The 6,698-nt window shown below is 41.7% G+C and overlaps 1 long non-coding RNA gene across 1 annotated transcript; it reads left to right on the forward strand.

Moving 5' to 3' along the window:
* The first annotated feature begins 5,692 nt into the window (after window positions 1-5,692).
* LOC135451685 (uncharacterized) lies at window positions 5,693-6,392 on the forward strand. The gene is made up of 2 exons (XR_010441401.1): window positions 5,693-6,152; window positions 6,266-6,392. It is a non-coding gene; the product is annotated as an uncharacterized LOC135451685 (long non-coding RNA).
* Window positions 6,393-6,698: the final 306 nt, after the last annotated feature.

Here is a 6,698-nt window from a genome sequence, read left to right on the forward strand (position 1 = left end):
TTTTACTCTTGGGAAGCTGGGAAGCCTCAGCTTCTTCTGTTTGGCTGCTTTGGAATGTGGTTTGGAGATTGTTTACCCAGCATGTGAATTGTTTTTACTTAAGGGCCAATCACGGCCAGCTGTGTCAAGGCTCTGAGGAGTCACGAGTTATTTATCCTCATTCTTGTTAAGCCTTCTGTCTGTATCCTTTCTGTACTCTTTAGTATAGTTTTAGTATAGCAGAATAGAATAGAATAGAATAGAATAGAATAGAATAGAATAGAATAGAATAGAATAGAATAGAATATGGGCTTCTAAGAATATGGAGTCAGATACATTGTTGGGAATTTAGCTGCTAGAGACTGGAAAATTACAAAACCGTGGCTAATTCCAAATCCTGCACCTGCAAAGACAGTGTATTATTATTGGGCCTAGCTGTAGTATAATAACAAATAGTGAAAGAGACATGAGAAAAGAGAGATGTAACACCTAAGGAATGAGGAAGAGTTAATGGTATAGTTTAACCAATAGATTGCTTGGCTTACAGAATATTCATAAGCTTATTATTTGCTGTATAAGTGTTTGATGTTTTCTTCAATAAACTGGACTGGACCTGTTGGACCTGTGATGAACCACCTGGTGTCCTGGTCCCCTTCCTACGACAATACATCAATTCCTCCTTCATCCTGGGGACCTCACAAATACCACACATGTGCAGCACACTGTTAAAATAAAGGTGTTAGGCTGGGTGAAATCCAGGCAGTTTTTCTGTGTCCAGGCAGCACTGTGCTGGGATATTTTCTTGCTGTCTCTTCCCCTCTAAGCTCTGTGTTGGGATATTTCCCTGCTCTCTCTCCCCTCTCTGAGCTCTGTGTTGGGATATTTTCTTGCTCTCCTCTCTGAGCTCTGTGTTGGGATATTTCCCTGCTCTCTCTCCCCTCTGAGCTCTGTGTTGGGATATTTCCCAGCTCTCTCTCCCCTGTGAGCTGTGGAGACGCAGGGGGTGCACAGGGATGGAGGGGGCACTCAGCTCTGACTGCTCCCCTCGCTGCTCTCCATCAGCTCTTTTCTTCCTCTCATCACTCCCGTTCATTTTGATAATTTGTTTTCCCCTGGACACGGTCCCCTGTGGGAACCTTTATCAGCTGAGTGAATTGCTGCACACATTTCATTAATGCATAAATGAGCAGGCTGAGAGCATCTTATTGATCAGCATATGCCTCGTTATCTGTGCTGGCCTTGCTGGGATGCTGTGGGGAACAGGGGGACTTTGGGTATCTGCATTATTATTTCACTTCCTTTCTTTTCTTATTGTATGAATACAAATAATTAAATAAATGTCTCCGTATATTTTAGTATTTTCTTACTCTAATCTCTCTTCTTCCCTTTTCCCAGTCGAATTTTATATTTTATATTTCTATTTAATATAAATTTATGTTATATTTATAAAATATATATTTATGTATCCTGTATATTTATCAATAAGAATATATAGTTATCAATAAGAATATATAATACATACTGTATTATATCAATATACTGAATTAATCTTAAATAGAAATATATATTTTACAAATGCATATTATATATAAATATATAAAATATGTATTTCTATTTGATATAATATTATATAATATAATATGATATATGATATGATATATTATATATTATACATATATAGTATACATTTATATACTATATTGTATATAATATACATATATTATAATATGTATGAGTATGATTATAGTATATATAGTATACATGTACTATACTAATTATATATAATATAATTGGTATATTATATATTATAATATATATTATGTATGTATATTTTTATGTATATTTATATTTTATACTCTCAATATCATCTTCTGGGCTGTGAGAAGGCTTTTGAATTTGTTCTGTGCTCTTACTCTTTGCACAAGCAAGCCTGGCTCTATTCAAAGTGGGGTTTATGCAGTGAGCATGGAGCACGGCACTGGTTTTATTTGCTGAGGGTTTAGAAGTAGAGTGCAGTGTGTAGCCAGGTGGGTGTTCATTGCTTCCAGATAAAGAAGAATTTTGAGAAACATCATTTAAAAACACCTATCTCTTTTGCTAGTCCCTTGTATTCATTGAAAGACCCAATTACTTGCTGGGGAAGAAATATCAAACCTGAAACTCCATTTATCATTGTCACTGGGAAAATTCCCTTTTCAAGGTGAAAGCCAGATGTGTAAGAGCACAAGTTCTGCTGAAGTCATTGCTTGGTGTAGTCTTCCTGACCTTTTCCCAAAGCTACTGTGGCTTTGAATGTTCTTGAAAATTCTCCTCTAACATCTTGAATCTTCCCTGGTAGAGCTGCAGGCAGTGAGAGCCTCCATCCTCATTTGCCATTCTCTCTTTTCCTGACACTCTCATCTTACTGATGCCTGGGTGGGATCAGCCAGGTGAGGCTTCTGAAACTGATAAAACTCTGATAACACTTCCCTGGAGGCACATCTTGATGTGAAACAAAGTGTACCCAGTTCTTACCACTCACGTCTTTGGAGAGGGAAATCCTCACATTGCTGTAGCTGACGTGGGACTGTGCAGCACTGTTTGCTTTCTGACAGCACTGTAAAAAGCCACACAAATTGCTTTTGGTTCATGTTTCCATTTTTGAGGGTTTGTAAGAGCAAGGGGATTTAATGTTATTAATTCCAGTGTGTGACTGCAGTGGCTGATTCTCTCAGCTTGGTGCTCAAGGGCTGCCTCACTCCCAGTTCTGTTGTGTTACAGATGTACCCAAAGCCTTGACGTCTGCTTGTTAATTACACTTAAAACCCTCTTTTATATCATAGGTAGCAATGGCAGCACTTACTTGGAGAATTCATTACCTTCAGTTGCTTTTAACAACTCTTCAACAAAGTAGTAAATTTAATATGTGAGAAATCGATTTGCAATACAAATGGAGAAAGCTCACACCCAACTCATCTACCTAGCTTCCAAAACTAAAATTCAAAACCTTCAGCTCCAGAATATTGTACTTAGAAATGCGCTTCCTTCCCAAATCACTGCTTTACATGGATTTTGGGGCAGTCCATTAATGGGAAGCTGGCACTGGTTCCATGCATTTATTGCAAAACATGTGATACACTTCACCCCCCAGTGTGTGCTTTTGCCTTATAACTCTGGTTTGCAGTCCAGAATATTAAAAATAAGAAATTCCAACATGTTGGGTGTACAACAAAAATGGGATTTCTTACTTGTTTGCTCTCTTTTCAGTATCCATTCTTCTCTAAATATTGAAGAGCCTAGGGACATCCCACAGTGCCAGAGTGTGGCACAGAGCTGGGCACAGATTTCAGCTCAGGACATCCTTGTTCAGTCTCCTGCCATCAGCTCTCTAGGTGCTGTCCAAAAAGCTTTCCAAGTGCAATAACTGTATACCTTTCACAATACAGATTAATTGTTTTCTTACTTTAAGGTCACTGAGAGGTGAATTTTTCACTGACCCTGCTCATGAGCAGCCCTTTCACCTTGTGTGAGGGTAAATTCATCAATTTACCCTCACTAAAATATGTCTGTCTTTGGCTGGGTTATGCAAAGAGTAAGTTGCAAGTTTACCTTGTGAATGAGACCTGAAGTTAATATACACAAATATACACACTGAAATGCTATGCTTTGAGGTTAAACCAAGGAATAAAATGAAAGGTTAGTACAGTATATTCATAAGTTATGTTTAAAGAGCACGTTTTGCACCTGAGGCTGCAGTCAGGGAGGATAAAATCTTACAGAACAGTCCTTTCCTCAAAGGCCTCCAGCCTCTATGTCCAGGCAAGTGAAAGGAATGAGGGGGAGCAGAGGTTTAAAGAGCTTTCCTCTGGCTGCTGATTGCAGGAGTGGAGCCAGGGCTCTGTGCTTGGGCTCTGGGTGAGCAGAGCTCCATGAGGGTTAAAAACCCTGTAACACACTGGGGACCAGATTATCCCTGTGGGGCCCAAAGTCTTGGATGTTGTGCAGAAAAAGACTTTAATAACTGATGACCAATACTGTGGTTCTCATGCTTGGTTTGGTGGGTTATCATGTAAATCTTTCCTGCAAATCTATTAGGTCAGATTCATTCCTTTTTTATGTTCCTGCATGCTCAGCAGGATGTGTGTGTGAAACTTCAGTAGCTGCACATTAAGGCGCCTTTTTAAGAGACACAAACTAGCTTTAGAAGTGGAAATTAAACCCAGACAGATGCTTAGTCTAGAGCTTTACCAATTAGACTACTGTCACAAACAATGTTTTCAATTAATGGGGTAATCTGCTGTATCTTTTAAGTTTTCATTTCCTGAGGAGTTGTGTCTCCACCAGAGTTGCCCTGGACACTTGTGCAGTGGATTTCCAGTAGCTGCAGCTGTGTGATTTCAGTGATAGTGATGAACAAGGAAGTTTTGCAGCTGAGGTTTGCTGGTCTGGTGATGGGTTTTGGTTTTAAAACTTCTATCTTGCTCTATATATCTAACTATATTTTAAAACTTTAAGTTTTCCACCCTTTGATATTACACACTTCTAATCAAACTACACACCCGTAATCCCAGGGTTATCAATCAATTTTGGAAGCTTCTTCCAAGGTCTCAGGTTAAATGCAGTGCTTTCCTGGGGTCAGACTCTGGCAGCAGAGAAAGTCTGAAATTCTCAGCATCCAGAACTCAGCACTCTGGGTTGCTGGGGGGGAGCCTGGGATATCTTCACTCCCCTCACACCAGCTGTACCTGGATATCTGTTTCTGTGCTGTGTGCACAGTGTAACTTGAGTGGAAGAGCTCAGGGAAAGCTTAGAGCTGGTGCTTCAGTATGCTTGAGAAAGCAGCAGGGCACTGATTAAAGTGTGACAGTGCAGTACAGATCAGGACAGCTCCCCAGAGTGAACAGCTCACCACACTGATGCTGAGTGCTCATCCAGCACAGTCACCACACCCCAAACCACTGGGCACAAAAAGAAATGCTCATTTAGCAGCAGGTGCTGTGCTGGTAATAGGAAAACTTGTGATTTTACCCTTGAAACCTTTCTCTTGAGACACTGTAAGCCTGCATCATTCCTGTGCTTTTCTCTTCTAGTTCAGCCATGTGCATTTAATGCCTTTTATGCAGCTTTGTGTCTCTGGACAAAGCAGGAGTGCTGCTGCCCTGGGAATTTATACCTGGATCCTCCCTGCATCAGCTCCTCAGAGACTCCTGTCAGGCACAACCATGATGAGTGGGTGCCTTACAGGATGTGTCACTTTTTATGCTAAAGAAAAGCATGAGAGACAGCTACAGACTTCTGACAGACTGAGGAAGGGCTTTGTGGAGTGTTCCTAAATTCTCAGCCTCCTGCAGGTATGCCTTGGCATAAATAATGATGTCATCAATATTGAAAGATACCGCAGCATTTAACATAGACACATTGATTTTTGGAGCCTATGTCAGGTTTTTTATAATGGTTGAGAATTTAAATCTGCTTTCCAAATCTAATTCTATTAGAATTAGATTCTAATCTGCTTTCCTAATCTATCTCTAATTAATCAGGGTTTTCAGTGCTGAGTAAAGTAGTGCAGTTAGTAGTAAGGCTGTGGTCCTGTATGTTATGAAGATAAAATATGCCTGTTTTAAAGGGGTAACTGTTGGTGATTTAGCTGACCAGAGACTGGAAAAGTACAAAGCCGTGGCTAATTCCAAGTCCTGCACCTGCTAGATAGTGTGTCCTTGGGCCTAGCTGTAGTAGGATAACAAACAGTGAAAGAGACATGAGAAAAGAGAGATGTAACCCCTAAGGAATGAGGAAGAGTTCATGGTATAGTTTAACCAATAGATTGCTTGGCTTACAGAATATTCATAAGCTTATTATTTGCTGTATAAGTGTTTGATGTTTTCTTCAATAAACTGGACCTTTGATGAACCACCTGGTGTCCTGGTCCCCTTCCCTCGACAAATGGTGACCTTGAACGTTGACCCCTCATTTCGCACTTAAAGAAAAAGGGAGAGAACATGCCACAGCTGAGGAAGTTGGAGCTGGGTCCTGTTTGCAGCCTGGACAGTGCCGGAATTTTGAAGCACCCTTGGGGTTCACATTGGTGATTCAAGCCATTTACGTGCTGCCGGAGCCTGGAAAGCTGCAAGAGCGCTCACGAATAGGTATGAATAGGCAACAGCATATAATTTATCCGCCACGTATTTAGAAAGGTGAGGACTAAAGGGGATAGATTTAAAAAAGGAGCTACTAGGGTTGTTAGCCTACGGCTATGCTAAAGAAGTTTTCCTTAACTCTCATACGGTCCATGAACTCTCATTCTCAGAATGGCGAAAATTTGAGGATATACTGCGGGAAGCAGTGTTAGAAGATGTAAGACAGCAAAGAAACTGAGCAAGCCATGGCAAGTGTTGCACAATACACTGCTTCAGCATTCCTCTGAATGCAAGGCAGTAGCCGCGGCTCGGGGCGCCTGCGGGGCTGTGCCACTCCGAACTCAGCATGGGCGCAGCAGCGGTAGCGACGGCAGCCGCGGGGGGAGCGGAGCCGCCGCGGAGGGAGCAACCCGTGCCGCCAGGGGTACAGCGCACGCAGTGAGTCAGCCTGCCGGCAAGTTTCGCGAAACAAAGAGCCCAGTGTGGGGGGGTCACCCACTCCGACACAAGCGGCGCGGGACCAGAGCGCTTTTCCAGCGGGAGCGTTTCTCCCTCCGCCCCGCAGCCGGCAAAAAGCTTCAGTGTTAGACCTAACAGCCATAA

Source organism: Zonotrichia leucophrys, chromosome 9, assembly GCF_028769735.1.
Source record: "Zonotrichia leucophrys gambelii isolate GWCS_2022_RI chromosome 9, RI_Zleu_2.0, whole genome shotgun sequence".
Classification (NCBI taxonomy): domain Eukaryota; kingdom Metazoa; phylum Chordata; class Aves; order Passeriformes; family Passerellidae; genus Zonotrichia; species Zonotrichia leucophrys.